Genomic DNA, 9,804 nt, shown 5'->3' on the forward strand with positions numbered 1-9,804 from the left:
CTACTTTCTCTTTCCCAAGAGCACCCATCTTCAGCTTGGGGCTGTAGAAAGCTGCAGGATACCCTCCTTATGGGGACTTTGGGAGGTTTTTACAGCTTAGCTTTACAGCAAATGCAAGCCAATGTACCCAATAAAATGCAGTCCCTGTGGTTAATTAATTACCTTCCTAGTTGGGATTTTCTCCCCCTTCAGTCGAGTTTTGCTTTATTTATTTTTCAGCTTGGGGCTATAACTTGAGATTTGAAATTGCTTATGAAACCCTTCTCAGACCCTCTGATACAAAGAATTTGGGGACTTCGCCCCAGGAGCAGCTAGCCAAGAACAATGACATTTCTCAATCTCTGGGAGGTGTATTGTAGCCAGGTGATATGTAAATAAAGGAGTGGTAAGTGAGCAGCCCAGGCTTGGCTGGAACCTCTGGAGAAAGTATCCTGGCCTGGATATCCAAGAGGACTTCCCTGCAGCTCCTGTGCACCTATGCAGGACTTGGTCATGGCAGTCCTGTAGGGCACCCTTATCTCCCTGCTGTTCATCCAGGACAAGTGGAGATGGGACCAGGAGGGGCTGAGTTCTGAGCCCTCCCCCTAATGATGCCTTCATTCCTGGCTGTCCCTTGGGACTGTGGATTGCTCTGTACCTAAGAAGCCATCCCAGATTCCCATTCTTCATGGAAATGTAGAGAGGCATAATGGTTGGAAAGCCAATCTTGACTCTCTGAGTCAAGAAAACTTGAGTTAACACATCCAGGCTTTGTTTCCCAGGGTAAGTCACAACCTCTGAGTGCTCTGGAAACTCTGTAAAAGTAGAGATTGCATTGGTCAAAGGACTTTTCACATAGATCAAGTCTCTGGTCTAGATTCCCTTTACTCTCACCCCAAAATAGACAGACGAGACCAACTTTCCACATTTGTCTGAATCACAAAAGGGAGGTAAAATTAGGAGAAGATTATATTAGTAGGGAGTTAGGTAGCAGTGTCAAAGAGAGCCATAGGCCTGGATTTAGGAAGATCTGAATTCAAATCCAGCCCTAAACATTTACTAACTGTGTGATCCTGGGCATTTCACTTCACTTCAGTTTCTTTAACTGTAAAATGGGTGCCATAATGACACCTACCTCCCAGGATTGTTGTGAGGATCAAATGAGATGATATTTGTAAAGAGTTATTAAAATCTTGGTGTTCCATAAATGCTAACTGTTATTATAATTCATGTGTGATTCTAGATCACAAGAGGAAAGGAAGACCAGCATGGCATTGGGGGATGGAGGGGAAGAAAGGGGAGGGAAAGGAAACAAGCATTTATTAAGTGCCTATTATGTGCTAAGCATTGTGCTAAGTGCTTTACAAATATTATCATATTTGATCCTTACAGCAACCCTAAAAGGTAGGGGCTGTTATAGTCCCCATTTTACAGTAGGGAAACTGAGGCAAAGGTTAAAGTGACTTGCCCAGGGTCAGATGGCTAGTTAGCATGTCTGAGATTGGATTTGAACTCAGGACTTCTTGTCTCCAGGATCAGCACTCTGTCTATTGCACCAGTAGGCAGCTAGGTGGTACAGTGATAGAGTGCTGGGTCTGGAGTCAGGAAGACCTGAGTTCAAATCGGCCTCAGACACGCTCAGTAGCTACGGGATCTTGAATGAGTCACTTAACCCTGGTTACTTCGGTTTTCTTATCTGCAAAATAAGCTGGAGAAGGCAATGGCAAATCACTCCAGTATCTTTGCCAAGAAAACTTCAAATGGAGTCACAGAGAGTCAGACATGACTAAAAAATGACTGAAAATATTTGTGTATATACATATACTTATATATAACCTAAAGAAGTATTGCAAACAGTGCTGAATTAGGGGCCAGAAAACTTGTGCTTAAGCTCTGCCTCTGCCCTTGTGTGACCGTGTGATTGGGCCAGTCACCTTGCCTTTCTTCATCTGCAGAATGGGCGCATTGAGATAGATGACCATGGAGCTCCCTGGGAGCTCTGCGCCTACCATCCTGTGAATGGTCACAGCTGACCAGGGAAACTATACATTTATTTCATATTCATATGACCCTGTTGGTCAAAGCCTATGGGGACCCTTAATTTGGTAATTGCCTTCAGAACCTAGAATTATAGAAGGTGGAAGATACGTTTGATGGCTCCTCATTTTACAAATGGGAAGACTGAGTCCTCATGATTATGTGACTTGGCCAAGGTCAATGGTAATGAAGAGCAGAGCAGTTCTCCTAACTGCTCATCTAGATACCAGCTGCCCTCAAGGGCAGGTCATTATTTACATCCTCAGTCATGGCAAAATGTTTGTCCTTTTGAGATATGGAACCCTAGGAATTGTTTCATCAGTGTTAATGCAATGTGGTACAGCAGAAAAATGGAGGTAGAGGACCTAGGTCCAAATGCCCCTTACTACCTGAGTGAGCTTGACCCAATGGTTTCCCTTCTTTGACCCTCACTTGCCTCACCTGTATAATGAGAAGACTGGGCTATGTAGCCTCTGAAGTCCTTTCCAGATCCTACATTGTAGTGTCCCAAGGGATGCTATCTTCCAGGAGTAGATACTATGGATGTCCATGTGTTTTTTGCCACGGAACTGTTTAATATCTCACACTGGAAGTAGCCTCCTCCATACCTGTTCTCCCTTCCTCTGATGCTCTGGTTCCTCGAAGACTCTCCATTTTAAAGAGGAACCCAGGCTAGATCAGTCTTCATTCCTCTCCAGGTTGTGTCCTTGACTCCCCTGGCTTTTCCTACCATGCCCCTCCTCCCCCCTCTTCAGTTTCCTTTTATGTGTTGACTTCCCCCATTAGAGTGTGAGCTCTCTCTTTTTTGCTTCTGTTTGTATCCTCAGTGTTTGACACTGTGATTGGCACATGGTGAATTTAACCCGTGCTTATTGACTGCTCCTCTTTGAAAAGGGTCTTCAGAACTCATTTTAAAAATCCAATTAAAATTTACTTTAAAATAATTAAATATTACTTTGGAGTGCAATAGTCATACTTTTTCCCCCTTCTTTTTGGGGAGGCCATGGAAGAGAGTGGAATTCAGCATGGTCATTCCTTGAATCTACCAAGCTTACTCGGTATGACTTTTGACTATTTTCAAAAATGAAATCCAGGCTCAACTCTGGTAGAACAGGGATCTCATCAGTATGGATGGTCTCCTCGCTGACATCAATCATGACCCATCGAGGTCTGCCCATCCCAAGCCTCTCTCATTCAGGTTCTCCCATAGTTTCAGCATGAGGAGGATTGCCCAACTTGGTAGAGCATGGGAGTGGGGGACAGGTCCTTGGGGTCTCATGACATTGAAAGAATAATATAGAAACTCAGCATCTGTCCATGGGTTCTCTCTTCCTTAGCACAGTCAGTTCATCTTCTCTCCAGTCATACATTTCTTGATGACATATTTTCTTCTGTTTCGTACTTCCTCATTTGTTAAGTCATAGGTCTACCATATAACCCTCCATTGCTGAGAGATACTTTTCTCAGCAATGCTCTTCATGGACAATTTTTCAGTGTTATCTACTCCTGGAAGACAGCATCCTTTTAGATACAAGCATTGTAGGATCCCACCATTAAATTTGAAAGGACCTCAGAGGCCATATAGCACAATCTTCTCCTTATACAGATGAGGAAAACAGACTTGGAGAAGGCAACAATTTGTCCAAGGTAGCAAAGGGCAGAGCTAGCACTGAGCCCAGGTCCTCTCACTCCAGATCCCCCATATTTTCCCACTGTGCTGATGCATTGTTCTCCACATTTATTATTCACCTTCTGGGGGAAAGCCTCCTTAAGTCCTCCTTCAATGCCAAATTGTGGCATGAATTGTGACTGTGGATCCTCAAAGACAAACCCAAGGGCAACTGCCAGGCTGAAAAGATTGATGGGCCTTATATTGATTGACCAAGCATCACCCTAATTATGTTCAAAGTACTCATCACCCAGGCTGCAAGGGATAGATTTTTCAGCCACAGACACTGCACTGAGGCAAAGAGGGACTGGAGCCTGCCTCAGTGTTACCCACACTGAAGAAATCATAGTGAAATATTGAAGAAATGACTTGGGATTCTAGGTTTAAGAACAGGTCAAATAAAGCTGATAATAAAGTAACAATAGTAATAAAAGTAATAAAATAAAGATTTTCTCCTTTCATGTGGGGCAGTAAATTTCTTGAGGTCAAGGACTATATATTATTTATCGCCATTTCTCCTTTAGAGCCTGGCATAGTCCCTGACGTGCAATAGAATCTTATTATCAATGTTTGTTCAATGAATATTGAATTAACAAATTAATTGGTTGATTCCTGAAAGCCATATAATACAACTGATACAAGGGAGAGTGAGCCTCTGAGCCCATGGGATTTGAGCTTTTGAAAAGGCAAGTCACAGGATTACAGAATCATAGATTTAGAACTAAAAGGGAAATCAAAGGTCATCTAGTCTAGCCACCTCACTTTACAGGTGAGGAAAATGAGGCCCATAGAATTTAATACACAGATAGTAAGTGAAATCAACCCAGTGCTTCCTTAACTTAGAGAGGAATCACAGGATGGAGGGAGGGAAGGGGGTCTTCAACTGAGTAAGGAAGTTCTGGATTCAGATACTACCTCTGACATGTGCTGGCTGTGTGACCCTGGGAAAATCATTTAGGTGACCAATAGGAAATTTGGAGTTGTTGGTGGGCACTTGTAGAGAGTATCTCCTGACCCAGAGTTCTCTATATCATCAGAGTTATAAGTTTGGACAAAAGCAGAATTTCCAAGGCAGTATACCAAGAAGAATCAAATCCACCACCTTCTAGCTCTCCAGTCTGCAGTTCTATACTTCAAGCCTAATTCTTTTGGCTTAAACCAAATAGAGGCTTAATTCTATCCTCTCTCAGAGCTCGTTTTGAGGGGGGTGGGGGAGAGGATGGAGAGAAGAAAGCCTGAGGCAGGGAAACCTGAGGGAGATGGGAAGAAGGGGTACCACTCAGGGAGGGAGAAGGGAGGACTTGGGAACCTGGAGGACTAATCATGCCTACCTCACCATTTTGCCTTAAGACAGCTTGGCCAGCTCGCCTGGGAAACAGGAGGAGGCATCTCTTCTCCAGAGACAGATTGGCACCTGGCTGCCTGGTGACCGTAAGGGAGGAATGTCATTGTCTCCGAGCGTGCAGCAGATTGCACTTGGAGCCAAGGTCTCTCAGGGAGGCTGCTCCCTGATACAAGGGTGGCAGGGGGCCCTTTCAGCTTGCTTCTCCTTTAGGACCTAAAGTGCCAACACAGAATTCCCTCGGCTTTCAGAGGACAAGTAGAGGCAAGACACCACTAACCTGGTTTCCCAGTAGGAGTGGAGACAGAAAAAATGTGCCTGGCTGAAGAAAGAGACAAAAAATGTTTGGTGGGGAGTGAGCAATGGGAGGAAGGAAATGGAAAACAAGGATAAACTTGACAATAAATTTTCTAAAGTGTCTAGAAGTTGTTACTCCCTCCTCGTTCTGCCCCCCCCCCCCCAGGCTCCTTCATCAGTCAGTATCGTCATGGTATCATGGAAAGTGTACAGGCTTTCTGGGATCAAATGATCTGGGTTCGAATATTGGCTCAACCACTTACTATAGATATGAACTCAGGAAAATGATTTAATCTTCTTGGCCTCAGTTTCCTCATTTGTAAAGTTAGAGGGGTTCCATGAGATGGCCCTTGAGGTCCTTTCAGCTCTTGACCTATGACCCTAAGAATAAAAAGCCAAGAGATGGTGCCTCTACTGGGTGATCACGTAGGCCTTTTAAAATTCATTCTGTTGTAAGGATGATCAGCTGGGAAAGACTCAGCTACACTGATCATGACAATAAGCCAAGAGAATTCCGAAGGACCCATAATGAAAAATGCTGTCCATTTCCAGAAAGAGAACTGGTGAACTATGAATAGAAATTGAAACTTATTTTTTTAACTGTCTATATTTTTCTCTATTTTTTTTACCTATATTTTCTTTTGCAACGTGGCTAATATGGAAATATGTTTGGCATGACTTCATGTACATAATCGATATCAAATTGCTTGCCTTCTCATGGAGTGGGGAGATATGGGAGGGGGGAAGAGAATTTGGAGCTCACAGTTTTGAAAAATGGATGTACAAAATTTTTACATGTAATTGGGGAATATTTAATGAAATAAATTTTAAAATATATTTTAAAAATGCATTTGTAATTCAATAAGTCCTTTAAGGTTCTTTTATGAGAGGCAAAGTGCCATAATGCATAGAGCGTTGGCCTTGGCATGAGTGAAAACCTTGCTTTTTACCTGTAGCTACTATTGTGACTGAGATCAAACCTCTGACCTTCTCCCAACAAGGATTGGAAGTGTTCTACAGATTTCCATCTCAGGCAATTACCTGGGACTCTGAGAGCTAAATGACTTGCCAAAGGTCACACAGCCACCATCAACCAACCTACTGTGTTCCAGGCACTGTGCTGAGTGCTAGAGGTAAAGATCAGAAGAAGGAAAAATGGTGCTTGCCTGAAGGAGTTTCCATTCTATCAACAGGTATCCAGCATGTGACACGTCATGCTTCCAAAGCTGCACTGGACTCCAGTTATTTCGGACTTAGGCTACCCATCCACGACAGTCACTCTCCTGTGGTCAAAATATCCCCTGGTAGCCCACCTGCTTCTCATGTGATTAAGCTGTTCCTTAGATGAGAAGATTCAAAGCCAGGCCTTTCCAAATCCAAGCCCAGAATTCTATCCACTATACCAGTGTTTCCTCTTTAGTGGTCCGTTGGATGATGGTCCAAGGGGTTCATATTAAAAATTCTTCCATGGCGCCTTCAGCAGTAAATAATCGTAAAGAATATTATGACTAGTGTATTAAAGTACTCTGAAGTTCACAACATATTTTTCTTGTTGTTGAAAAGGGTCTGCAGACCAGCCACAAGTTCAAAGCTCTTCCAGCTTGGTAGGACCCTCAGAAGTACGAAGCATTCCATATCACCTACTCAATACCTATTGACAGAATATAGGCAGCGACTACTTTTAATTTGGGAGCAGGGGCTTTATCTCCAGCACTCAGCACAGGATTTTAGAACTAAAGGAGACCTAATTCCCACTCTCCAAGGGCTTCCTATTACCATTGAAATAAACCAAAGGCTCATCCACCTGGCATTCCAAGCCCTCCCCACTTTGATTCCAACCTCCCCCTTCTAGGTTTATTTCACAGAACTCACCTCCCACATTTGGCATACTGACCAAACTTGATGACTAGCCATTGCCGGGTCTCAACATTCCATCTTTCGTTTCTAAGCATTAACAAAGGCTGACCCTGACACCTCAACTGCTTTTCCTCTCACTCCCACCTCTCAGAATCCTTTCCCCCCTGCATCTTAACTAAGGTGCTACCTGTGCTGGGAAGTCTTCTGATTTTCCCAATTGCTAGCATTCTCTACCTCCTCAAACTGATTGTATTTACCTATTTGTGAATGTGTATCTCCCCCCCTTACCCCTCCCCCACACACACTCCAACAGGCTGTAAGCTCCTTAAGGACAGGAACTGGTTTTTTGTTTTGTTTTATTTTGGAGGGTTTTTTGGTTTGTTTTTGTTTTTATCCCTAGCACCTTGCATATGACAGGTACTTAGTAAACTTTTGGTGAATTTAATTGCATGCACCTTAGAAATCACCTAGTCTAAACCGTGACTTTTGTAGATGAGGAAGTGGAAGCAGAGAGAAGCTGTGACTTGTTAGCAGTATAGTGGTTCCCAGCTTTTTTGTTCTGCTTTTCAACAACAACAGAATATGTTGTGAACTTCAGAATACCTTGATATACTAGTCATAATATGATTGGCAATTTTTACTGCTGAAGGCTCCATGAAAAAATTTTTAACATGAACCCTTTGGACCATCAAATAAATCAGTAAATGAGAACCATTGGTATTGTGGATAGAATTCTGGGCATGGACGTGCAAAGACCTGGGTGTGAATCCCCTGCCTCAAACACCTACTTGCTGTGTGATCCTGTGCAAGTCATTTAACCTCTTGAACCTCAGGTATTTCTGAGAGGGATAATAATATCACTGAGAATTGTTGCTAACTAGTTTCCTAAAAGAGGGAGACCCCCAGATTTTGTTAAGATTTTGTGAGGATAACATGAGTTAACACAGGTAATTTGTGGTTGTTTAGTCATTTCATTTGTCTCTGACTCTAGGTGACCCCATTTAGGGTTTTCTTGGCAAAGGTACTAGAGTGGTTTGCCATTTCCTTCTCCAGCTCATTTTATAAATGAGGAAACTGAAGCAAACTGGTTAAGTGACTTGCCTAGAGTCACACAGCTATAGAAAGGTCAAATTTGAACTCAGGTCTTCTTGACTCCAGGCCAGGTGCCCTATCTACTATACTACCTAGCTGCCTTGAATGTAGGTAAAATGCTTTGTTAAAGCCTGTATAAATGCTAGCTATTGTCCAGGGTCACATAGATAGTAGGTGACAGTCCCAGGATTTGAATTCAGGATCATCTACATGCTGCAAGGTGGCATCAGAGTAGAATTTTGTTGAAGCATCACACTCGTACATGTAAATGTGCATAGAGCTGGAAAGTCTAAATTTGTGTCTCCATAAATGTATATGTTCATTTGCCACTATAAATTCCTTCAAGTTTCTATTTAGCTTCCTGGGACAGGGAGACCCCCAGTTTTCATCAGCTAATGAGTAGACCATATACCAGATAAACTGGAAGTCAGAACTCATTGAACTAGCAAGCCTTGGTCATAGCAAGTCCAGAAAGCCAGTTTGCAGCAAGTTAACAAAACAGAACCCCTCAGAAGAAGTACAAAATATGCTGGAGAGATCTCTTGGAGTCTATTTGCAAGTGGCTGAGTTTATCATTGAGGATCTAGGATGGGGGAGAGAGCACTGGCTTTGAATTATGGAAGACTCAGCTTTCCTCCCTCTGACACATGCTGCGCATATGACAAGGCATTTAACATCTCTGTGGTTAAGCCTCTAAGACTATAAGGTATAGACTTTTAACTGTGGTGTTTGCACACCGAAAATTCCCTATATCAAGGAAATCACAGGTAGGAAAAATATTATTTTTTAAAACAGTATATATTTCCTAAGGAAATTCATAACTCAGTAGAGAACATACCAGTCTACCAAAAATAAGGAAAACAGATACTTCAACAATAGTCCTAAATGCATAAAACACATGGAGCTATTTAGCTATTTTGAGGGGAAGGACTTACACTGGATTACCTTTCCTAGGCTTAGCTGGGTATATTTGTATGATTTGCATAGAAAGCCTCATGGACTTCTAGATTCCTAGGACAGAGAGATAGAGGCAGAGATGAAAAAAGATGCAGAGACAGATAGAGAGAGATAGAAAGATAGAAACATAAAAAAGACAGATATATAGAGACAGAAACAGACAGACAAAAATAGAATGAAAGCAAGGTCTATAGCAAACCTTCAGCAACATAGCTTATTTCTTACAGTTAAACAAGGTCACCTGTTTCTAGTTACATGCTTGGACCCAACGCTGTGTCTCAGCTCTTGTCCCCCAACGGTGAGGCCATACCTTTCTATATTGGAAATTATGCCGGGAGGAGTCAGTTTAGAATGATGGGAATCTGACCCTATTTAAGTTGCAGAATTAGAGCTTAAAGGGACCTTAAAACTCATGTCATCCAACAGAGTCATCTTACAGGTGAGGAAACTGAGGCCATATGAGTTTCCCAGGATCATAAATCAATTAAGTGGCACAGCTGGGATATATGACTAGAAAACCATCTCCATCCATCCTGGCCAGGAGTCCCCACCTCTGGATCAAAGTGACCCTCTT

General features: G+C 42.6%; 1 long non-coding RNA gene across 1 annotated transcript in view; it reads right to left on the reverse strand.

The window, feature by feature from the left end:
* Positions 1-9,560, reverse strand: part of LOC140510469 (uncharacterized) — a 48,780-nt gene extending 39,220 nt beyond the window's left edge. Inside the window, exon 1 of the long non-coding RNA XR_011969238.1 lies at positions 9,472-9,560. This is a non-coding gene — a long non-coding RNA (uncharacterized lncRNA). The remainder of the gene's footprint in view (positions 1-9,471) is intronic.
* Between the last annotated feature and the right edge of the window lie 244 nt (positions 9,561-9,804).

This window comes from Notamacropus eugenii, chromosome 6 (genome assembly GCF_028372415.1).
Source record: "Notamacropus eugenii isolate mMacEug1 chromosome 6, mMacEug1.pri_v2, whole genome shotgun sequence".
Taxonomy (NCBI): domain Eukaryota; kingdom Metazoa; phylum Chordata; class Mammalia; order Diprotodontia; family Macropodidae; genus Notamacropus; species Notamacropus eugenii.